Below are 26059 nucleotides of genomic sequence, written 5' to 3'. Positions count from 1 at the left end.
TGTCAGAATGCAAAAAAAATTGAGCAGCGATCATGACTGGTACTCCTTCATAAGCCCTTGTACCCAGTGGCGTAGCGTGGGGGGTGCAGGGGGGGCCGTCCGCACCGGGCGCAACATCTGGGGGGGGCGCATCCGCAGTGTCACTCTGTCTGTCTGACTCTGACATACACAGTTCACACACTGTCTGCTGCTGCCTCCATCTATATGATGGGAGATGTCCAGTGCGGCCGCCCTATGGCTGAAAATGGCAGGTCGGGGTGGGGCTGGACTGTGCCTCACCTGTCCATTGGTGTAGGGTGGCGTTGCAAGCCAAGCCCCGCCTATGCCGCCTCTCCTCACTGCTCAGTCAGTTTAGCAGCGAGTGAGTCAGCAGCCTGGTGCTGTCACAGAGTGTTTTTTTTTTTTAATCATCTGATTAGAGCCAGAGGCTCTAATAGGCTTCTAAAAAGGGTGGACCCGGGGCGCAGAGCAGGTCGCCCTGAGCCCACCCATTGTGTGACAATAGTGAATGAAAATTCGCTATTGTCACACGGATCCTCCTCCTGGCCAATCAGGAAGTGGGTCCGAGACCCGCTTCCTGATTGGCCCGAAAGGCGAACGCATGCCATTGGCCGAGGAGGAGGCGGGAGGACTCGAGGAGATGCGGGGAACTGAGGAGAAGCCACTGCTGCAGGTAAGTCTCTCTGCATTGAAGGGGGCATGCTGGACACTCTGCATTGAAAGGGGGCATGCTGGACACTCTGCATTGAAAGGGGGCACGCTAGTTATTCTGCATTGAAAGGGGGCACGCTGGTCATTCTGCATTGAAAGGGGGCACGCTGGTCATTCTGCATTGAATGGGGGCACGCTGGTCACTCTGCATTGAATGGGGGCACGATGATCCCTCTCTATTGAAGGGGGGCACGCTGGTCATTCTGCATTGAAAGGGGGCACGCTGGTCATTCTGCATTGAAAGGGGGCACGCTGATCACTCTGCATTGAAAGGGGGCACGCTGGTCTCTCTGCATTAAAGGGGGCACGCTCGTCATTCTGCATTGAAAGGGGGCATGCTGGTCATTCTGCATTGAAAGGGGGCACGCTGGTCTCTCTGCATTGAAAGAGGGCACGCTGGTCATTCTGCATTGAAAGGGGGCATGCTGGTCATTCTGCATTGAAAGGGAGCACGCTGGTCTCTCTGCATTGAAAGGGGGCACGCTGGTCATTCTGCATTGAAGGGGGGCATGCTGGTCATTCTGCATTGAAAGGGGGCACGCTGGTCATTCTGCATTGAAAGGGGGCACGCTAGTCTCTCTGCATTGAAAGGGGGCACGTTGGTCATTCAAACTTGTATTTAGATGCATTTTACTTTAATTACATCAGTATTTTCATAACAAGCAATACATGTGCTTAGGGGGTAAGGGTTTCTTTAACTAATCTAAAGTGGAAGAGACTCGAGTGCTAAAATCCCGCGGGTTTAGGGGGCGCAAATTACCTGCCTTGCCCCGGGTGCTGACAACCCACGCTACGCCACTGCTTGTACCCTCTGTATACCCTTAAATTATAACCTAGTGTGAAAGAAAATACTTACAGCTTTATGGCCCTCTGCAATGAAGTCATTGTAATGGTTGAGGCTTTTACTTATGTGCTGATTACCATCTATAGCTACTGCTGTAAAATCTAAGATCTATTTATATAGATGTACAGTATCCATCATTAGCACATATGTATATAGCAAGAAAGTCTATTCTATCTGTACATATCTTACTTATTAGGGTTTTAAATTAGCATTCTCTAGAGTGAATGTAAACAAGTCCCGTAAGGACAGACCTCTGTAGAATGCACCCTATGGGACCTGTTACAACCTGTTTGTGAAAGGTCTCAGAAGAAGTCAAACCTTATACAAGATTTCATTATATTGTGATTTCAGTCTCCTATACACATTTATTCTAAAAATTATAGAGGGGCATATTCAGACATGGTATTTTTAGGAGCTTTATTATAAAGTTGAAATTAATCACCCAAGACGTTGGTCTTATTTCTGTTGGAGGCCACGGTGATGAGATTTCAGGCAGTAGATTGTCTCCCAAGGCCATAAGGAAGGGGCAACTTGCTAGCCGTCAGGCCAAGGTTTGACAATTGGGAAGAAATGGAAATTCTAGTGGGGATAAACAATTTGGCTGAAAGTATTGATCTAAGGTTTCCAGTGATTGGGATGCTGTTAACTCTAGAAATTAAAATTTTAGACAATTTTAAACATTTAGGACAATTCTAGTTTTCACCCTGTACAGTCCTAACTCCTGTAAATTTTCTCCACAGTGGAAACATATGCATTCTAATGGATAGATAGGGGGCAGGTGGGCCTGGAGGTAGCCCAATCCTCCTTAAAGGTACAGGGGCACACTGGACACCCAGCACATATCACAATGAAAATGTAAAAATCTAAATTTTTTAACATTTTAGGCCAATTGGTTTTCTGAAAGTGTTGGACTCCACGCTAAGAAATATATAATGGGTAGGTAAGTAGACTGCAGCCTCCCCGAAATATAGCCAGAGACTATATAAAGGAAATGAAATTTAAGGTATGGGAATGGCGCTATCTACTAGAAAAATATGTAAATAAATTGACAGGAAAGGTGTGTACAAAAATGTACAAAAATAAATAAATATCAAAAATGCACAATTTTAAATAAATATCACAATAAATAAGCTAAAATATGATGTGACAGTTAATTAAAGATGCAAACCCTATAAAGTGTTTAGATCAGGGGGTTTTCAAACTACGGCCCTCCAGCCGTTGAGGAACTACACATCCCAGGAGGCATTGTAAATCTCTGACAGTCACAGACATGACTAAGCATGATGGGAATTGTAGTTTCTGAACAACTGGAGGGCCATAGTTTGAAGACCCCTGGTTTAGATGAATAAATAATAACAAGGATCAGTTGATAAAGTGATCAGGTGCATACAGAAAATATATAAATAGGTCCAATAAAAGTGCAATGTGTACAATAAAATGGCAAAATATTAAATAGATAAGGTGACAAAGTGGCGTAATTAGTGCAATCCCGATATACCCTTATCCCAGGACCCCCGGAGAGGAACAGGATCCATCAGAGGGATTATTTCCCATATCCATATACCCCCTCTTTACCCCTGTGTGGGGTGGGTATTTCCGGTGAGTGGGATACCTACCTTAGGGGTCACCGAGCACCTCACCTTACCACCCACCATGGGGTTGCTTCCAGTACTTGTATATGAAGAAATCTGTCACTTATATGGACTAATTACGCCACTTTGTCACTTTATTGGATTACCAGTTTCTGTCACTTAATCCTTTTTATTTTTTTGATACACCAGATATATGCAGCACAGTTGTTTGCTGGCACTTAGTCACTTTATTTTGGATCCCATTACTTATTAGCACTTTGTCACCTTATCTATTTAATATTTTGCCATTTTATTGTACACATTGCACTTTTATTGCACCTATTTGTATATTTTCTGTATGCACCTGGTCACTTTATCAACTGATCCTTGTTATTATTTATTCATCTAAACACTTTATAGGGTTTGCACCTTTAATTCGCTGTCACATCATATTTTAGCTTATTTATTGTGATATTTATTTATCTTTGTACATTTTTGTACACACCTTTCCTGTCAATTTATTTACATATTTTTCTAGTAGACAGCGCCATTCCCATACCTTTAATTTCAATTGGTTTTCTGCTACATATTTTTGGTAAAAAAAAAAAAATCACAATAGGCTTATTTTGATTGGCTTTCGCAAAAGTTATCGTGTCTACTAACTACGGACAAGATGCCATTTTTATTGTATTTTTTTTTTTTTTTACTATTGGGACTGCGACATTGCAGCGGACAGATCGGACCCCTAACTGACATTTTTGACACTTTTGGGGGGACCAGTGACATTACTACAGTAATCAGTGCTAAAAAATATGCACTGTTACTGTAATAATGACACTGTGGGTGATCAAGGGGTTAAATGTGAGCCTAGGGGAGTGATTCTAACTGTATGAGGGATGGGCTTTTGAAATGATCACAGAGACATGCGATCCTATATAGAAGGATCACAGGCGCTCTATGATCATTCCAGAGAGAAGAGCGGTCAGCTGTGTTTACAACAGCTGACCGTCTTCTCTCTCAGCGGGGAGCGCTCCTTGTTAGCACACAAGCACAAGAAAATAAAGCTCTGCTGTACAGGAGGGTAAAAAAAATAAAAAAATAAAACAGGTTAAAAAAATACAGTTGATGTTTTTATTAATACAAAGCTGCTTTGTATTTTTGCTTTCGTCTGCTAAATATACTGAAAGCTATTTCTAATATCTGTTAAATGCAAAAAACAAATAAAATACAGAAATCCAGTGAGTCCCAGGGCCATGTTATTTCAAGAAACCATCAGCCAATGCTCTATTCTCCTTCATGAACTAAAGAACACCCCCCCCCCCCCAGCTATGTTATGAAAAAGAAGAGAAATGGAGGCATGTTGACATCTTGTCCTACAGTGACAACGCTTCTCCTCCATTGATGCAGTAGAATCTCTAACCGTTTTCATCCTAGGACAGGAAATATGTTCACCAGGTGAAAATAAAGAGAAAAAAAAAAACCTGAAAAATAAAACGAATGCAGCTTCCACATCTAAGGCCTAATGAGCTATGATGCAGTACATGTTTGCTTTAGTTCTGGTTTCGATGTGCATTAACCACCCAGCGACCCATTCAGGCAAAGCGACGTACCCGTGCTGTTTGCGGGTTTAGGCCGAGCGCATGCATGCCCCCACCGACATCTGTGACTGCACACAGCAGGGATCCGTCAGCAGGTCCAGGCCAATGATTCATTGCCAGGACCTGTTGATCTGCCAGTCACAGCCCAGAGCCCTATGTTGACAATCGACGCAGACCTCTGTACAGAGGGAACAATCTCTCTGTTTCTTATCCCTGCAAAGCAGGTGTAAGAAACAAAGATCTTTAATAAAAATCAGCACACACTGTTAGGCACACATTGAACCCCTTGATTACCCAATATGTTAACCCCTTCCCAGGCAATGTCATCAGTACAGAGACAGTGTGAAGTATTTTCACTGATCATTGTATTAATGTCACTGGAACTCACGTATGTGTAGTGAACTCACTCAGTGAAGTGCTGTGAAGTCGGCAGATGGTGCTGTGGACCAGAGCAGAGCAGAGCGCGGGATCAGAGGCTGACAGGGCGTGCATGCGTGCGTGCGTGCGTGTGTGAGGAGTGCGTGTGTAAGTGAGTGCGCGTAAACCCCCCGCCCTCCCCAGAGTGCCTATTAGTACCTGAGTGTCTGTGAGTACCTATTAGTACCTGAGTGTCTGTGAGTACCTGAGTGTCTGTGAGTACCTGAGTGTCTGTGAGTACCTGAGTATCTGTGAGTACCTATTAGTACCTCAGTGTCTGTGAGTACCTATTAGTACCTGAGTGTCTGGGAGTACCTGTGAGTACCTGAGTGTCGGGGAGTACTTGTGAGTGTCGCGGAATACCAGAGGGTAAGAAAGTAGAGTTAGGAAGCTAGAAAACAGCCAAACAGGACAGCAGTGGCGGCTGGTGCTCAAAATTTTTGGGGGGGGCGCAAAAAGAAAAATGTAATAGGTATTGCTTCGCGCCAAAAAACGCAGTAAAAAATTGCGTGACTTTGAAGTCATGGTACAGGCATGGCACAGGTGATGGTATAGGCATGGCATAGGTGATGGTACAGGAGATGGTATAGGCATGGCACAGATATGGTATAGGCATGGCACAGGTCATGGTACAGGAGATGGTATATGCCCCCTTTCAATGCAGAGACCAGCGTACATGCCCCCTTTCAATGCAGAGACCAGCGTGCGTGCCCCCTTTAATGCAGAGATCAGCGTACGTGCCCCCTTCAATGCAATGAACACTGTGCTGTGCCCCCTTTAATGCAATGAACACTGTGCTATGCCCCCTTCAATGCAATAAACACTGTGCTATGCCCCCTTCAATGCAATAAACACTGTGCTGTGCCCCCTTCAATGCAATGAACACTGTGCTATGCCCCCTTCAATGCAATAAACACTGTGCTGTGCGCCCTTCAATGCAATGAACACTGTGCTGTGCCCCCACAATGCAGAGTTCAGCGTGTATGCCCCCTTCAATGCAACTGTGCTGTGCCCCCTTCAATGCAATGAACAATGTGCTGTGCCCCCTTCAATGCAATAAACACTGTGCTGTGACCCCTTCAATGCAATGAACACTGTGCTGTGCCCCCACAATGCAGAGTTCAGCGTGCATGCCCCCTTCAATGCAACTGTGCTGTGCCCCCTTCAATGCAATGAACAATGTGCTGTGCCCCCTTCAATGCAATAAACACGTGCTGTGACCCCTTCAATGCAATAAACACTGTGCTGTGCCCCCTTCAATGCAATGAACACTGTGCTGTGCCCCCACAATGCAGAGTTCAGCGTGCGTGCCCACTTCAATGCAACTGTGCTGTGCCCCCTTCAATGCAATGAACACTGTTCCGTGCCCCCATCAATGCAGAGTTCAGCGTGCGTGCCCCTTTCAATGCAGAGCGCCACAGCATTGTCCCCAATCACTGCAGAGCGCCACAGCATTGTCCCCAATCACTGCAGAGCGCCACAGCATTGTCCCCAATGATTGCAGAGTGCCACAGCATGGTACCCCAATGATTGTAGAGTGCCCATAGCATTGTACCCCAATGATTGCAGAGTGCCCACAGCATTGTACCCCAATGATTGCAGAGTGCCACAGCATTGTACCCCAATGATTGCAGAGTGCCCACAGCATTGTACCCCAATGATTGCAGAGTGCCACAGCATTGTACCCCAATGATTGCAGAGTGCCACAGCATTGTACCCCAATGATTGCAGAGTGCCCATAGCATTGTACCCCAATGATTGCAGAGTGCCCACAGCATTGTACCCCAATGATTGCAGAGTGCCACAGCATTGTCCCCCAATGATTGCAGAGTGCCACAGCATTGTACCCCAATGATTGCAGAGTGCCCACAGCATTGTACCCCAATGATTGCAGAGTGCCACAGCATTGTACCCCAATGATTGCAGAGTGCCCACAGCATTGTACCCCAATGATTGCAGAGTGCCCACAGCATTGTACCCCTATAAATGCAGAGTGCCACAGCAATGTACCCCAATGATTGCAGAGTGCCCACAGCATTGTACCCCAATGATTGCAGAGTGCCACAGCATTGTACCCCAATGATTGCAGAGTGCCCACAGCATTGTACCCCAATGATTGCAGAGTGCCCACAGCACTGTCCCCCAATCAATGCAGAGACCAGCGTGCGTGCTCCCTTCAATTTAATGCGCTTACCTGGCGGCGGCTCGGATGCCGGCGGCGGCTTCTCCCCTCCTCGATACTTCGTCCTCTTCTGCGGCGGCGGGAAGGTGACCGGCTTCTCCCTCATCTCGGCCTCTCCTCTGCGGCGGGAATCGGCGGGAACGTGAGCGGCGGTGACAGTGAGTGACTGATGCACGCACCGGCACCGCCCCCATTGCGATGTCAGCGGGATGTCCTGGATGATGATTGGTCCAGGCTGGAGACTGGACCAATTACAGCCAGAATATCACGAAAGTGGGGGTGTCTTAGCGCTGTGCCCTGTGCCCAGGTTACGCCCCCAGAAGGCAGCCAATCGGTGCCTTTCTTGGTCGTAAACCCCCCCCCCCCCCCACACAGCCTCCACATAGGCCGACGAACGTAATTTTTTTGTTTTTTTAAAACTTTATTGCTCTTTTTGTACATTTTTTTTCTTTTTTTGGGGGGGGGGGTGGCGCCCTGGCGCCCCCTATGCACAGGCCACCACTGCATGGCAGACTTAAATTACTGAATCCCCATCAGATTAGATTAGTGGGTACAATGCCATGCAGGTGTGGAGATGTGATTCGGTGTACATCTTGTGGCATGTATACGTTCCTCAATCATGTGATCGAGGGCGAATACAGCTGCACAAAATGTAAGCACGTTGCTTCCCTGGAAGCTCAGGTCCTGAATCTAGGGAAGCAACTGGCAACACTGAGAAGACTCTCCATACTGAAGGAGAGCTGGGATCGTACCCGACAGGTGCAGACCCGGGGCCTGCACAGAGGAGGGCAGAGATACAGGGGTGCAGGCACCAGAGCAGAGTAGATGGGTGACAGTTAGGAGGGGTAGAAGGGAGAAAGGCAAGGAGGCCGGTCCTGGGCTGGAGCACCCCAATAAAGCTGCCAGGGGAAGAACTCCTCCAGTGAGGCCGGGAGAAAGGGAAAGGAAAGACAGGTACTGGTGTTAGGGGACGTGGGTGCCAATGACATAGGCAGAGGGAGATGGAGAGTCCTAAACAATTTCAGGGACTTAGGAGCTAAGTTGAGGACTAGGACCTCCAAGGTAGTATTTTCAGAAATACTACCTGTACCTCGAGCCACACCAGAGAGGCAGCGGGAGATTAGGGACGTTAACAAGTGGCTGAGGAGCTGGTGTAGTAAGGAGGGTTTCGGGTTCCTGGAGAACTGGGCCAACTTCTCAGTTGGCCACCGGTTCTTTAGTAGGGACGGATTGCACTAAATGGGGAGGGTGCAACCGTACTGGGTGAGAGGATGGCCAAAAAGTTAGAGGGGCTTTTAAACTAGGAGATGGGGGGCAGGGTACAGATGTAGAATTAGCCAGTGGGGAGCAAGATTCAGAGGGCGCAAATGGGGACATTAGCGGTAGGATGTTCAGAGTTCCTAAATCCAAGGTGGGTATAGGGAAAAATCACAAGAGCAGCCTAAAAACAACATCAAATGAGGATATGGTATGCATCCGGTCAAAATTACGAGGTTTGTATACCAATGCCAGAAGCCTGGCCAACAAGATGGGAGAGCTGGAGCTGCTGATGTATGAGGAGGATTTAGATTTTGTGGTTTGACAGCTCTAATGATTGGATGGCGACCATTCAGGGGTATTCCCTTTATCACAGAGATAGAGAAGGTAAAAAAGAGGGAGGGGTATGTCTGTATATTAAGAACAGTGTACAGGTAAATATGAGGGATGATATTAATAATGGAGCTATGGATGAGGCAGAATCCCTATGGGTAGAACTTCAAAGGGAAGGCACTATGGGGAAAGTAATATTGGGCATATGCTATAGGCCCCCCAACCATAGGGAGGAGGGGGAGGTGGACCTCCTTTTACAGATAGGATTGGCAGCAAGAATGGGAAATGTCATTTTAATGGGGGACTTTGGTTATCCAAATATAGACTGGGGAGAAGGAACCGCGCATTCAGCCAAGGCGCGGCAGTTCCTAAATGTTTTGCAGGACAATTTTATGGGTCAGATGGTGAACGCACCGACAAGGAACAATGCAGTACTTGACCTACTGATTACCAACAATACAGACCTGCTCACGGATATAGAAATATGGGGCAACTTAAGAAACAGTGACCATAGGTCAATTCCTTTCAGTATTAATCATAGTAATAGGAAACACAAGGGTAATATAAGGACACTGAATTTCAAAAGAGCCAATTTCCCAAAACTGCACTCTTTGCTAGAAAATATCAAATGGGATAGAACCCTGGGAACAAAGAACACGGAGGAAAAATGGGAGTGCTTCTAGAGCATACTAAACAAAGGGATTAGCCAGTGCATTCCAAAGGGAAACAAATTTAAAAGAGCAAAACTAAACCCTGGGTGGCTAAACTCCAACATAAAAATGCATATCAATACTAAAGAAAAGGCCTTCAAAAAATTCAAGGGTGAGGGGTCATTCGCAGCATTCAAGCATTACAAAGAGTGTCATAAGAAATGTAAAGGCGAAATCAAGGCGGCTAAAATAGAACACGATAGACATATAGCAGAAGAGAGTAAAAAACCCCCCAATAAACTCTTTAAGTATATAAATAGTAAGAAAGTGAGGCCAGAACACATTGGCCCCATAAAAGACGACGAGGGAAATCTGGCCACAGAGGACAGAGAGAAGGCGAAAGTGTTAAATAATTTCTTCTCTTCAGTCTTCACAAAAGAATTGGGGGGCTACACTAACCCAGCTTGTAATGGTAAACTAAATAATACACCGCAGGAAGTACCCCCATGGCTAACAGAGGATAGACTTAGAATTAAACTAGAGAAACTTAACATAAATAAATCACCGGGACCGGATGGCTTGCACCCGAGGGTTCTTAAAGAGCTCAGGTGATTGCCAGACCACTATTCTCGATCTTTAAGGATAGTTTACAGACGGGAATGGTGCCAGCTGATTGGAAAAAAGCCAACGTGGTACCAATATTTAAAAATGGGCAGAGATATATCCCGGGTAGCTATAGGCCGGTCAGCCTAACATCAGTAGTCTGCAAGATTTTGGAGGAGATGTTAAGGGACTACATACAAGACTTTAGTAATAAAAACGGTATTATTAGTAGTAATCAGCATGGTTTCATGAAAAATCGTTCTTGCCAGACCAATCTATTAACCTTCTACGATGAAGTGAGCTGCCATCTAGATAAAGGAAAGCCTGTGGATGTGGTGTATCTGGACTTTGCAAAGGCATTTGACACCGTTCCCCACAAACGCTTACTGTACAAACTAAGGTACGTAGGTATGGACCATAGGGTGAGTACCTGGATAGAGAATTGGCTCCAGGGGAGAGTCCAGAGGGTGGTGGTAAATAGGGAGTACTCGGATTGGGCGGGTGTGGAAAGTGGGGTCCCCCAAGGTTCTGTCCTGGGACCAATCCTGTTTAGTTTATTCATAAATGATCTAGAGGAGGGGATATCTAGCACAATCTCGGTATTTGCAGATGATACTAAACTAAGCATGCCAATATCTTCTATGCAGGATGTGGAAACCTTACAAGCGGACCTGAACAAATGGGGTGGGCAACTACATGGCAGATGAGGTTTAATGTTGAAAAATGTAAAGTAATGCACTTGGGCGTCAGAAACACGAAAGCAAGCTACTCACTAGGGGGGGAACCTCTGGGGGAATCAGAGCAGTAAGGATGTGGAATTCTCTTCCACAAGCAGTCGTATCAGCAGGGAGCATCGATAGTTTCAAAAAACTTTTAGATGGGCACCTTAAAGACCACAACATACAGGGGTATACAATGTACGGTTAATAGCAAACACACACACACATCATAGGTTTAACTGGATGGACTGATGTCTTTTTACAACCTCACAAACTATGTAACTGGTGATATCAGTGGCAGTTAGTTCCATCAGTGTCAGTTAGCGTCAGATTGTCAGTTGGCGTCAGATTGTCCGCCACAGTGCCATTGTAAGTAGCTGATCGCCACCATCACTAGTATAAAATAAATAAAAATTTCAGAACACTTATTGGGGTTTGTTTGTTTTTGTTTTTTTTTACCAAAGACGTAGCAGAATACATTTGACCTTAAATTTATGAAGAAATTTGATTTTTTTTTTCCTTTTTTTTATTAGATAAGTTTGATAGCAGAAATTAGACGATATTTCTTTTTTTTTTTTCAAAATTCTTTATTTATAAGGCAAAAAAACCCAGTGGAGATGAAATACCACCAAAAGAAAGCTCTATTTGTGTGACAAAAATTATATAAATGTTTGGTTACAGCCTTGCATGGCCACGCAATTGCCAGTTAAAGTAGTGTAGTGCTAAATAGCAAAAAATGGCCTGGTCATGAAGGGGTAAAACTTTCCAGAGCTGAAGTGGTTAATATATATGAAATACAGTGCGTTTCTTTACATTTGTCCAAGGTTCTCTTTTACAATAATTTAACATTAGTGTTTATTTTTCTTGAGAAATATTTTCTGTATCGCCCCTTTCACATCGTTATTCTTCAAACAGTAAATGACAGGATTGAGCAAAGGAGTAAGCAAGGTGTAAAATATGGACACCAGTCTTTTGACGGACAAGGAGTAACTGGATTTTGGACGGAAATACACAAGCATGGCAGCAAAATAGAACATGCTCACCACAGCCAGGTGGGAGCCACAGGTGGAGAAGGCCTTTTTTCTGCCCTCAACAGATGGAATTTGCAGAACTGACCTGATGATAAAGGCATAGGAAACAAAGGTCAGACCAAAGGGGCTCAGGCTGAAAAGACTGCCAGTACAAAATAGTACAATCTCATTAAGGGAGGTGATTGAGCAGGAGAGCTTCAGCAAGGATGGAATCTCACAGAAGAAGTCATCGATTACCCTGGGTTGGCAGAAGGAAAGTCGAAAGGTGAAGATGGTGTGAATGGAGGATTGGAGGACTACCAGAGCCAAGCAAACTCTACAAGTCATCATTTCTGTGTAGTGTAGAGGCTTACAGATGGCCAAATATCGATCGTAGGCCATGACCGCCAAAAGCCCACATTCTGTGCTGGCCAGAGAAGTAAACACAAACAGCTGGGTGACATAGCCAGGATAGGAAATTGATCCATCTTTGCTTATCACTTGATTGAGAAGTTTAGGGATGGTGACGCAAGTATGGCAAATGTCCAGCAAGGAGAGGTCACCAAGGAACAGGTACATAGGCGTGTGGAGGTGGAGATCCAGGCAGATGATAAGAATGGTGATGGCATTACCCAACACTGTGAAGATGTACAGCACCAAAATCACAAGGAATACTAAGATCCTCTCGTTCTGAAGATGAGGGAATCCCAGAAGAACAAAACCAAAATCAGATGTCTCATTCTCTTTAATCATCTCAATATGAACCTAGAATAGATTTGATACAAGTGATAAACATTAAAGGTTAATCCCCTTACAACTGTGTAACACATTATATGCGGCTCCCAGAAAGTGGGCTTTATACAGTATGTATATATGTGTCCACATGCTGGAAGCATGTTCGATCGCACGCACCCAGACAGGACTGGCCCAAGACATTGGGCTGCCTGGGCCCAAGAATGAAATGCTGCCCCCCCCCCAAAGAAAAATCACGCCCAGCAAAAGGCCCCCACATCCATTATTTTAAATAAATATAACATTTAGAAAATATAATATACATGGTTATCTTCTTCCATAACTCCCTACCGGAACAGTCCACCAAACACCCATTGTCAGTCCTCCTGTCACCCCTGTGTCTGCCGTGGCCACCGCCCTAGAAGATCAAGCCTGCCATGCGTAAGATGGAGTGCGCTGATGTCTGACATCATTGCGCACAACACAATCACGTGAGGGACATTCCCCGGAGGAGATGCTCCACCTACCCATACTCATTAGTTTGCACTATGGGTGGTAGTATGAGATGGGAAATGCCACCTGTAACGAATGACACACAAAACTGCTGGAAAAAAAAATCTTGGGAGTCAACTTGCTGCCCCTCTCCAAGTGCTGTCTGGGTCCAATGAACCCAGTGGGACCCATGGTAGGGCTGGCCCTTCTCCAAGTACTGAGACCAAGCTGTTGGTGAAAGCTCCAGGTCTACTAATGATCAGGAAACAGGAGAACCAGATCCCGATTAGATGATCGTTGTGATAGCCTGCGACTGGCTGTCACAGTGATCATTCACTCTAAAGCCCGTTCCGGTGTTGTTTCTCCTCTGTGAAGAGGAAAAAATACATTATATGACTGCTATGCTTTTGGTAAATGTCTAATGCCATATCCAAATGTACATTTCTCCTGCTTCGTATGACTGATAATTGAAACTGCTATGCTTATGGTAAATGTCTGAAGCCATAATCTTTTTAACTTGGTGATTGATTCGTCCTCCTGTTGCCTTTAGTGATAAAAATAATAAATTACCTTTTACAACGTTGGTCTGTGGTTCTGTGGCTGGTCTGTTTTTTTTATAATCTCCCCTACCATTAAAGTGTCCTAAATCATCCTTCTGTAAATTTAGTTCAGCTTATGGGGAAATCGCAGACAGGGGTCAGTCACGGACACCATGTTTCTTTCCTGAGTGTTTCTTTACTGAGTGATGTAGCAATTTCCACACAGTAGTTTAACTAAAGCTGTATGAGGATACAACAGGAACTCCACTCCACTCTGTAAAGATGGCAAGCAAACCAACATTTGATTTTTAGTTTCCTCTGAAGTCTGATTCCCACTATAATGCTCTCTCTACTCTTCCTTCTCACATTAGTGTTCTGTCCTCAAATTGTCTTTACTTTACCCCTCCTCTCTTGCCCACAACCTACATGTATTACCTTCACTCCTACCCTCTCCCTATTACTGCACCCATCACCTCCTGCAATTATTGATCCCACAGGCTGACCTAAACCCCAAAGCAGTGAGATATGTGCATTTCTCTATATATTTTGGATGTCACAGACAGCGCAGCACCATTATTTTACTATTTTGAGATATGTGCACTCAAACACATCTCGCTCCCATCTCACTTTCCTTGCTCTCCTTCTCCTAATCTCTGGGGATATTTCCCCCAATCCTGGCCCTACATTTTCTAACTCTCAACCCCCCCATATCTGGAACCCCTCCTCCTCTGGCAACAGCTGCAATCCACTTACTTTAATTTCTATCCCCCTGCTTCCAAGAACCAACACCCCAATCTCATGTGCCCTCTGGAATGCCCACTTCGTCTGTAACACACTCACATCTATGCATGACCTTTTTATCTCCCATTGCTTTAACATACTTGCCATTACTGAAACTTGGCTTCAAGATTCTGACTCTGCTTCTCTTGCTGCCCTCTCTCCTTTGGTGGCCTCCACTTGACTCACTCATCCAGACCCAGTGGATGGAAAGGAGGTGGAGTTGGATTTTTTATATCCTCGTAGAGCACCTTCTAAGTCCTTCCTAACCCACCGTCTCTGCTTTCTAGACACATTGTATTTATCTTTTTCTTCAATTTCTCTGAGGATTACAGTGATTTATCTGCCTACATTCTCTCCTCTGAAATGCCCACTATCAATCTTGGTGATTTTAACATCCCTGTTAAGGTTAACAGCCCAGGTACAGCTCAACGTCTCAACTTAACCTCATCTTTTGACCTAACACAATGGATACACACTTACACCCACTCCAATGGTAATACCCTTGAGCTTGTATTCTGCCATCTCTACACTCGTGGCAACCTCGCCAACACCCCCTTTCCTCTCTCTGATCACAACCTCATCAGTTTGACAGTATCCTTGTCTTCAACCACCTATTCCTCCAAGCAGCAAAAAATTACTTGTAGAAAGCCTCGCCACATTAACCCTTCTCTTCTCTATTCTGCTACTGACCACCACTATAACAAAATCTCTCCCCTTTCCTGCCCTAACCTGGCCACCTCTGTCTACAATAGTTCACTCTCATCCTCACTGGATGCACTTGATCCTCTAACTACACGCAGAATCAGGCAACGACCATTACAACCCTGGCAAACTGACAGCATCGGAAATCTCAAGAGACATTGCCGTTCTATTGAAGTAAAACCAAATCCATGCAGGACTTCACTCTATATAAATTTGCCCTCCTAAAATACAATTCCTGCCTCCATGCTGCCAAACAAACCTACTTTGGCACTCTTATTAATACCTTGTCATCTAATCCGTGTCAGCTTTAACCACTTGCCGACCAGTCACGTTGACTGTACTGTGGCAAAGTGGTTCGTTATCATCCAGCGACGTAGACCTACGTCGCTGGACTCCTCCCCTTGTGGGCGGCGCACGCGCGCCGCCGCAGGGTAGCTCCCGCTGTATTCAGTCACAGCGGGAGTCGGGCCAGGGAAGGATCGGCGGTGATCATCGGGGAATCGAGTGTGGACATCCACCCGCTTGTGTAAACCAATCGGGCGGATCGCCTAAGTGACAGACAGGGTCAGATTGCAGGGTTCAGCATTGCTGAACCTGCGATCTGTCCCTGTCTCACTCAGTCACCTCCCCCCACACACGTTAGTAAGCACCAGGCACACTTAACCCCTTGATCACCAATAAAAATTAACCCCTTCCCTGCCAGTGTCATTTTTACAGTAACAGTGCATATAAATATCACTGATTACTGTAGTAATGTCACTGGTACCCCCAAAAGTGTCAAAAATGTCAGTCAAGGGTCCGATCTGTCCACCGCAATGTCGCAGTCCCGCAAAAAAAATTGCAGATCGCCGTCATTACTCGTTAAAAAAAAAAACACCAAAAATGACAAAAATCTTTCCCTTAGTTAGTAAACGCAATAACTTTTGCGCAAACCAATCAAAATACGCTTATTGCGATTTTTTTTTTTTTACCAAAAATATGTAGCAGAAAACAAATTGGCCTAAAATGTTAAAAAAATTAGATTTTTACATTTTTTGGGGGGGAATTTCATATAAAAAAATGTGAAAAATAATAATTTTTCAAAATTGTCGCTCTTTTTTTGTTTATAGCGCAAAAATCAAAAATCGCACAGGTGATCAAATACCACCAAAAGAAAGCTCTGTTTGTGGGGAAAAAAAGGACATAATTTGGGTACGGCGTTGCATGACCACGCAATTGTCAGTTAAAGTCGCACAGTGCCGAATCGCAGAAAGTGGCCTGGACGTAAGACAGCAAAATCCTCCGGTGGTAAAGTGGTTAACTCATGCTTTGTCCCCCACATCTCTACCCACTAACTCACTCACTGCCAAAGAGATTTGCAATCACTTCAAAAACAAGGTTGATTTAATTTGAGGACACCACTATACAGATATCTTCCCCACTTAACATACCTTGTCTAACAGCACAGTCAACATTTTCCTCTTTTGAACTGGCTACTACTAAAGAGGTTACCAAACTTTCCTCAGATGCACACCTAGCCTATTGTCCCCTGGATCCTGTTCCCTCGCAATTACTATGGTCACCCTCTTCTTCTATCCTATGCTCTCTCTTACATCTTCAATGTCTCCCTCTTTGCTGGCATCTTCCCCTCCCCTCTAAAACATGAACAGATCACTCCCATACCTAAAATCCCTCACTGGACCCCACCAACCTGAACTACTTAAGACCCATCCCATTGCTCCCCTTTGCCTCTAAACTTTTAAAATGCTTACTTTACAACCATCTTAACTCCTACCTCGCTGAAAACAACCTTCTTAACTTCTTACACTCTGGCTTTCGCTCACAGCACTCCACAGAAACTACCCTGATAAAACTCACTAAGGATTTACTAACTGCTAAAACCAATGGCCACCACTCCATACTCCTACTACATGACCTCTCTGCTGCCTTTGATACTGTTGACCACCCGCTCCTTCTCAGTAAACTCCACTGCCTTGGCCTCCAAGATTCTGTTCTATCCTGGTTCTCCTATCTTTCACAGAGCTGCTTCAGTATTACCTCTGTCTCCTCCTCTCCACTTCCTCTTTCTGTAGGGGTCCCCCAAGGCTCTGTTCTTGGACCCCTTTTCTTTACCTACACACCCTCCCTTGGTTACTTGATAAACTGCCATGGCCTCTAATACCACCTCTGCGCCGATGACACCCAAATCTTTCTCTCTGCTCCTCACCTCACCTCTCCTGTTGCATTTCTAACTGACATATCAGCATGGATGTCGCACCTCTTCCTTAAACTAAATTTTTCTAAAACTGAGCCAATAATATTCCCCCCTCCCGTGCACCCTCCCCTAACATCTCCATCAAGATCAATAATGCAACTATCAGTGCCTCCCCTCATGCCAGGATACTAGATGTAATCCTAGACTCTGACCTGTCCTTTCAGTCCCAAATCCAATCGCTGTCAAAAGCTTGTGGACTTCTCTTTAACATCTCAAAAATTCACCTCTTTTTAACTAATGAAACCACCAAGCTACTCATTCACTCTCTTGTGATCTCTTGCCTTGACTATTGCAACTCCCTTCTCATAGGCCTACCTCTCTATATCGCCTCCTTAGCCTATCATGAATGCTGCTGCCAGACTCATCTACATACCAACCGTGTTTGCTACCCCTCTCTGCCAATCCCTCCACTGGCTTCCAAATGCTCAGCAAATTAAATTCAAAATACTGTACTAACAATTACATACAAAGCCATTCACAACTTTTCCCTGTGCTACATCACCAAACTTGTCTCCAAATATCACCCAAACCATCCTCTCCGCTCCTCTCAAGACCTTCTGCTCTCAAGCACCCTTGTCTCCTCCTCCCATGCTCATCTCCAGGACTTCTCCAGAGCATCTTCTACCCTCTGGAACTCTCTACCTACCCCAATCTATCCAGCTATCTTCTACTCTAGCTGCCTTTAGGTGTTTCAGGAAAGCCTATCATGCCTCCAAATAACTGACCTTTTATCGCTTCCATCAGCCCATCCCCCAAGTTATAAACTTTTGTATCAGATGCCCCTTCCTATTAGATTGTAAGCTCTTATGATCAGGGCTTTCTTAACCCTCTTGTTTTTTATTTTTTTGTATTGTAACTGTACTGTGTCCTTTTATATTGTAAAGCGCTGCTCAATCTGTTGGCGCTATATAAATCCTGTATAATAATAATTATATATTTTCCTTCTTGCCAGAGCAGAGATCTGTACATAAAAAGGTCTGTTGAAAAAAAAAAATGATTAACTAGATCAGGACTTGATCTAATTTAGTGAGTGTAAATGGCAGTCAGTGTCAGAGGCAGTGTAAATGTCAGTTGGTGTTAGTGGCAGTGTTAGGGTCAGTGTATTTTAGCATAATTTTTGATGCCAAATTATTGCTCTCACTCTGATGTTTGCGGACACCTCACATGTGTGGCGCAATTTAGGTTAAGATACACATGCTCTCCATACAGGCAGTGGTCATCTTGGAGGTGTGTTTGGGGTCCTTATGTTGGAATACTGCCCTGCACCCAGTCTCCAAAGGGAGGGGGATCATGCGCTGCTTCAGTATGTCACAGTACATGTTGGCATTCATGGTTCCCTCGAACTTTAGCTCCCCAGTGCTGGCAGCACTCATGCAGGCCCAGACCATGACACTCCGACCACCATGCTTGACTGTAGGCAAGACACACTTGTCCTTGTACGCCTCTCCTGGCTGTTGTTACACATGCTTGACAACATCTGAACCAAATAAGTTTACTTTGGTCTCATCAGACCACAGGACATGGTTCCAGTAATCCATGTTCTTAGTCTGCTTGTCTTCAGCAAACTGTTTGCAGTCTTTTTTGTGCATCATCTTTAGAAGAGGCTTCCTTCTGGGATGACAGCCATGCAGACCAATTTGATGCAGTGTGCGGCATATGGTCTGAGCACTGACAGGCTGACCCCCCCACCCCTTCAACCTCTGCAGCAATGTTGGCAGCACTCATACGTCTATTTCCCAAAGACAACCTCTGGATATGATGCTGAGCACGTTCACACAACTTCTTTGGTTGAGCATGGGGAGGACTGTTCTGAGTGGAACCTGTCCTGTTAAACTGCTGTATGGTCTTGGCCACCATGCTGCAGCTCAGTTTCAGGGTCTTGGCAATCTTCCTATAGCCTAAGCCATCTTTATGTAGAGCAACAATTCTTTTTTTCCAGATCCTCAGAGAGTTCTTTGACATGAGGTACCATATTGAACTTCCAGTGACCAGTATGAGAGAGTGAGAGTGATAACACCAAATTTAACACACCTGCTCCCCATTCACACCTGAGACCTTGTAACACTAACGCGTCACATGACACCGGGGAGGGAAAATGTTTAATTGGGCCCAATTTTGGCATTTTCAATTAGGGGTGTACTCACTTTTGTTGCCAGCGGTTTAGACATTAATGTCTGTGTGTTGAGATATTTTGGGGGGGACAGCACATTTACACTGTTATACAAGCTGTACACTCACTACTTTACATTGTAGCAAAGTGTCATTTCTTCAGTGTTGTCACATGAAAAGATATAATAAAATATTTACAAAAATGTGAGGGGTGTACACACTTTTGTGAGATACTGTGTGTGTGTGTGTGTGTATATATATATATATATATATATATATATATATATATATATATATATATATTATATTGAACATGTGCCCAGCAGCAGAGGACTAGAAGCTTCTCCTGCTTATGTTTCCCTGCAGACAAGCTGGGAGAGAGCTGGGTCACGTGACAGCTGTATATCGAATAGAAAAAAGGTACTTAGAATTTTTTTTAAATTAAAGTAATTACAGTGCCATCATCCATATATAGAAATGGAAGGGACAATGTCAGTTAAACAGTGTGTGTTTAGTATCACTTGAAATCAATGCGACTGAAATCAATACAGACCATCATGATAGCCTTTGAATAGAATATAATAGAAAAGAAAAGAATAGAACAGAAAATAAAATAATTGAATTGAAAAAAAACAATCGAATAGAATGGAATAGAAAGAATATAACCATCTTCCAAAATTTGAATTTCGAAAGAATACATTTATTATGAATGGATTTTGATTCAAATGCAATTAGAATAGAATTAATTTTAATTTTAATTTTTTTAATTCGGAAAGTTAGACTTGATTTGAATAAACTAAACAAATTTATAAAACAAATTAAACAAATTTAACTAAATAGATTTAAGTAAATACCGAATCGAAATGAAACAAACTTAATGTTTTTGTTCTGCACATGCACTGCACTGGCTTGTATACAATTTTTAGGCATTGGCTTAAATTTTTCTAATTACATTTTTTTAAATGTTTCAATTATAAATTTTAAAATTAAACAATTCTTTTTTAATTTAAAAAGTACATGTATGTAATAGAAAAAGTACATTGGTAATGTGATAAATACATAGATGATTCTTCCTTGTCATTATGCACTAGATTTAGATCCATTTTAAAAAATTCTTAACTAAAGAATTGCGAACCTGCCACAAATGATTCCAAAATCATCACTGCTGTCTGTTCAGAATGATCGCAGGGCCACCAATATGTATACAAACTGTAGCAAAACTATTGCTTAATGAAAGGCAGCTTTGACTTGATACATTACTTTGACAATTTTTTTGATTTGAGAAAATTAAAAAAAAAAAGAAATATATATATATATATTATTCTAAGTATTAAATAATTACGGTCAATATTTAAAAGATACACACAGGTCTGAAAAAGGTGAAGCAATAAAAGCATATACCATACCTCTTTCTATCTTGCAGAGTCCAAAGATCTTGTATTATATATTAAATATTGAGGTTTTCAAAAAGGCTGGCAATGGAAACAGCCAAAGTCAGGAGAACAGAGGCTTGGGGTTTTATAGCGTGTTATTTGCTGAGGGATCTCATCCCTTCAGTATTGCCAGATCATTAAACCAAAATGTATTGTTAAATCAAAGCACAAAAATAACGGGTGATGTATTCTATGTGGATTATTGATCTTGACATCTAAGCAGACTCTTAAAGAGCCCGTTGTGCCCATTAGGCAATGTTTTCATTTTGATACCAGGGTGGAACAGTAGAAAATTGAATAATTCTATAGACAGCCGTTAATAACTGTAGTGGACGCGTTTCATTTAAAATAGATTGCAGACCATGTATAGGTGGAGTGGACTAGGATAAGCCTTACAAATTCACAGTGATGACTCTTATTATCATTACAATGTTCTCTTTTTTTGCTAAAATTGTATATTGTAAGGAAGGAAAGATCAGCTTTGTAAATATAAAGGGAGGTTTAAGGGTCTGATTAAGTTTGTGGAAGAAGTACCAACAACTCTTTCAGGTAACGTTTGTCTGAAATCGCAAACTTTTTGAAATTTTTTAATTTCATAATATCTCCCTAAGTTTCTTGGTTATACAACCTTTCACTTTATAACTTTTCATGTTGGACAACTATGTTGTAATTTTTTTTGTCCCAGATGTTCAAGAACAGTTTGGATAACTACTTCTAATCTAGATCAACCTTTCATAACCTTTTTACCCCTGAGGAAGCCTTGAAATAATTTTCAGGTCTCAGGGAATCCCTGCTGGGGCCTCCCAGGAGACTTAGACCCAGGCAACTTCTTTGAATCGTCCCAACTGAGATTAGCTACTGGACATACACTTCAGGAATATACATCTCATGTACTAGAAAAGTAAGACTAGGCTCTGATAGCTACCTGATTCTTTCATAGACACCTTACCCCTCTGATAAGTTCCAGGGTACCTAAACTCCAGGATACATTTTTTTTGAGCCCACGGTGTGCAAAAACAAAGAACCAAAAAAGTGCTTGTGAACACACACAAAAAAGTGCACTAGGCTGTGTCAAATGGTCCCCTCTCAAAAAATAAAGGACCCCCTCCCTGACTACCTGGAGCGCTAGACTCCTGGCGGGGGTAAGGCACACTCAGGTCTACCTAGCCAAAAGACCTGGAATACCCCTCTCCTCATGATCAGCTGAAGAGAGAAGACCCCCCCCCCCCCAAGGCAGTGGAGGAAGGAGCCTGATTGCCGCCTACTGCACAGGTGAACTGCCAATAAGACTGAAAAGAAGGAAATTAGAGTAGCTGAGAGACGAATGGCACTATTGGAACAAGCAACACAAGCTACAGTATTTTTCATTTTTATGCTCTACTTTATATATATATATATACATATATATATATATATATATATATATATAGCATTGATAGAGTGGGGGGCTATGTTCTCTGTATTCCCCTGCCTGACTTGTAGCATCTTCTGTCTGTATAAGAGAACCCTCCGACCAATGGCCTTGGGAAAACGATGTGGGAACTGACCCAACGTTACATATTTTCATGAAGAGGTTCAAATGCTGCCATTTACTAAGGCTCCTTGTTCCTTCCAGGAAATTATGCCACAGTTCTGTGCCCTAAAAATCGTGTGTGAGTGTGAGGAGTTAGCAGTAGGACAGTTGGTATAAGACTGGGGAAGCAGAATGGAGAAATAGGATAATTAACCTGTGACTTTGGTGACCCCATGTGGGCTTCCTCTAGAATGGACTTTCCCCCGGAATGGAGGCAGATCCACTGTAACACACCCATGAACCTGGGAACAGGCTTCTTTCTAAAATACCTCTGAGTATGGGTACTGGACTGTGATAAATGTTCCTGGCGATGCCTAATGCTTTATTATACTGCCATGATGTGGAAAGTGTGCCATTTAGGCACTCAGTAAAGAAGTTATTCACTAAAGGACTTCTGGCTGGAGTGGTGTTATTCAAAGGGGATTACCTGGGCAGAAGTGTGTGAAATGGGGTCTACACACAGGCTGCAGGCAGCCGGACGGGTGCAACTTGTAATATGCTACACTGATGCTGGTGTGCAGGATCCTGAATACAAATAACAAATATAAACCTGGTTGGATTGGCAGTTAATGGTGACTAGTGGAAAGAGGTCTACCATCCTTAAAGTGAGTAGAGGGCTCCTCAGATGGAAAACATATCAGATGATCTGGACCCATGTGCATCATGGACCCCAGATCATCAGAGCCACAGCCTGCAACCCTGGAAGAATAGCAAGGACTTGCAAGTAAGTTACTACAGACCAACGCTGCTGCGTTGTATGGGGGGGGTGGCTTTGTGGGGTTTTGAACCTTCACACGGTGATTGGACGGGATATGTCCCATGTTCCAGCATTCATTTTTTTCCTCTTACCTTGTTCCTGTAGTGAGAAACTATATTATTACTCCTTGTGTAAAGAAGAAAAAAGAAAGACGGGCGCTAGGGATGACACACTTTTTAAGTGTTCTTGCCTATGGCAAGTACACTTACTATTCTTTCTCATATATATTATTCTTATTATAGTGAAAGCCTATGGGAAAATTTGACACCCTAACTCCTCCAACAGTTTTTACACTACATAGACATACCGAAAACGAGTGGATCATTCCCGGACGTGTTGCTATTACTTTTTGGAAGGTTTGTGAAATATCGTTGTTTTTGAGGCGAAATTTGGCGAAATTGGCCTCATAGGAATGAACGGCGGAATGTTCAAAACTAGAGTGGGGCCTGAAAATAGTTAGAGGATGAGTAAAGAAATCTTGCCACAATTTCTCATTTCTAAACTGCCACTCCCTCATTTTTAAGGCCACCTACACAAATGTTACATCAAAACGTTCCCTGCTGCCACCTATCATGTCCACATCTAAGCCATAGCCCTAATAGTTTTTACACTATGACCGTTTGTTTCCAACTCATGCCGTCCATTGACATTCATTAAAACTGCACTCAAACCATCTCAAATTTCAAGGCCGTTTTCTAACCTGTGACGGTGCCTTTAGTTTTAATATTTCATAGACATATTATACAACAAAATGTCCGCGGGGGTCTTGTCTAAGCTGTGGGCTTCATAGTGTTTACACTATGACCGTTTTTTTCCAACTCACACCGTGAAATTGGCCCCATAGGAATGAATGGCGGAATGTTCAAAACTACAGTGGGGAAATTGTGTGAAGTGTTCTTCCCGCCACCGGTAGTTTCCGCCATTAATTCCTATGGGGCCAATTTCTACTCTCTTATTTTTAAGGCCACCTACACAAATGTTATATCAAAATGTTCAGGAATGAATGGCAGAATGTTCTAAACTAGTGTGGTGGCGGCAAGAACACTTCCCACAATTTCCCCGGAAATTGTAAGTTTTCTAGTTATAAAATATTGTTAAATTTTATTACCAAATTAAAATGTATCAAAATGAATCATTAGACTTTAGATGGTTGAGAATAAATCATGGGTCCCTAGGTATGTGTCTCGGATATGTCATGAAGATAGTCATTCTAGAGGGTGTGTTATAGCATTCTGTTCTTTCTGATTGGTTATCATGCAAACTTTTTTTTTTTGTTCTATATGCATTCCATATCATGGAAATTGCGCAATGTTTGAAATTTCAATTGAAATTTCTTTACTCTTAACCACTTCAATACAGGGCACATTCACCCCCTTCCTGCCCAGGCCAATTTTCAGCTTTCAGCGCTGCCACACTTTGGATGACAATTGCGCGGTCATGCTACACTGTACCCATATTACATTTCATTTTTATCATTTTTTTCACACAAATAGAGATTTCTTTTGGTGGTATATAATCACAGCTGGGTTTTGTATTTCTTACAAAAAAAAAAAAGAAAAAAGACAGAAAATTTTGAAAAAAAAAAAAGTTTTTCTTATTTTCTGTGAGTAAATTTTGAAAATAAATAATTTTTCTCCTTCACTGATGTGCACTGATGAGGCAACACTGATGGTCACTGATGAGGTGGCACTTATAGGAATTGATGAGGTGGCACCGATGAGGCAGTACCAATATGCTGCACTGATGGGCACTGAAAGGTGGCACTGATGGGAACTGACAGAAACTGATGGGCAGCACAGATGAGCAGGCACTAATGGGCACTGACTGGCAGCACTATGGGCACTGATTGTGGGCACTGAGGGTGGGCACTGATGGTGGGCACTGATTGCCACTGTTTTTCACGTTTCTGTAATCAGGGCACTGATGATGTCCTCTGCAGAGCTTCCACCACTGGAGATCGGGTCAGATCGGCTTCAAAAAAGGTAAGTATACTGATTTCTTCATTACAGGTTAGTGTTAGATTGTGGAGGTCTATAGATGTAGGGATTTTAGTTTTAGGGTGGACTTATCCGTTAATAGAAAAAAACGAGAATTTACAATCACTTTAGGTGTTAAAGTGTAACAAAAGGAAAAACTTATTTTTTTTTTTTCATTCTGGATAGAGTTAGGGAGGGCTATAACCCCTGTGAGATCTCCCGTTACTTCCTGTCCCATGGCCAAAACAGAAAGTGATAGGAAATTCCTTCAAAGTGAGGGAATCTCTGGTTGTCACCAGAACTAGTGTCCCCATTGGAAGATTTCCCCTCTTTTCCTATTCTGATGTCAACCCAAAATTTGGTATTTTCCTTTACTCTCACTTTCAATGATTTTTATTACTGCGGGGGGATTAAGAAGGTTGTTCTCAATGCGGTGGCAGCTCAGGTGTTTGTAGACTAGGCCTTCCAGGGGTTTGGAGATAGAAGGGGGTCAAGGAGATGATTGTTAGGTTGTTAGGATTGGTGGGGTCCAGCAAGGGCACTTTTAAGTATGAGGGTGACCAGTGCATGTTTTAGAGGGTTGGTGAAGATGCCAGTAGAGAGGGCAATGGTAAAAAGGACAAATAGAGAGGGTGACTCACCCTAACAGGGGCACATAGAGCAGTAAAAAGTGTTAGTAATATGTGATGTGGGGATTGTAATAAGTGATATATGGGGTGAATGAACCTGACATTCTTCATACCAAAAGCCCCTTGCTGATGTGCTCTTTTGAGCAAAAAACGAACACAGAGTAATACAGCATATAAAAACATAATGT

The 26059-nt window shown here is 43.3% G+C and overlaps 1 long non-coding RNA gene across 1 annotated transcript in view; it reads left to right on the top strand.

Annotated features, from left to right (window-relative positions):
- LOC309567852 overlaps positions 1-26059 on the top strand; it is a 463599-nt gene that overhangs the window by 79717 nt on the left and 357823 nt on the right. The window lies entirely within an intron of this gene.

The sequence above is a fragment of the Pelophylax lessonae genome (genome assembly GCF_965119305.1).
Source record: "Pelophylax lessonae genome assembly, chromosome: 12".
NCBI lineage: Eukaryota > Metazoa > Chordata > Amphibia > Anura > Ranidae > Pelophylax > Pelophylax lessonae.
Note: the sequence above shows the minus strand (reverse complement) of the source record. Positions and strands in the feature narration are given on the sequence as shown.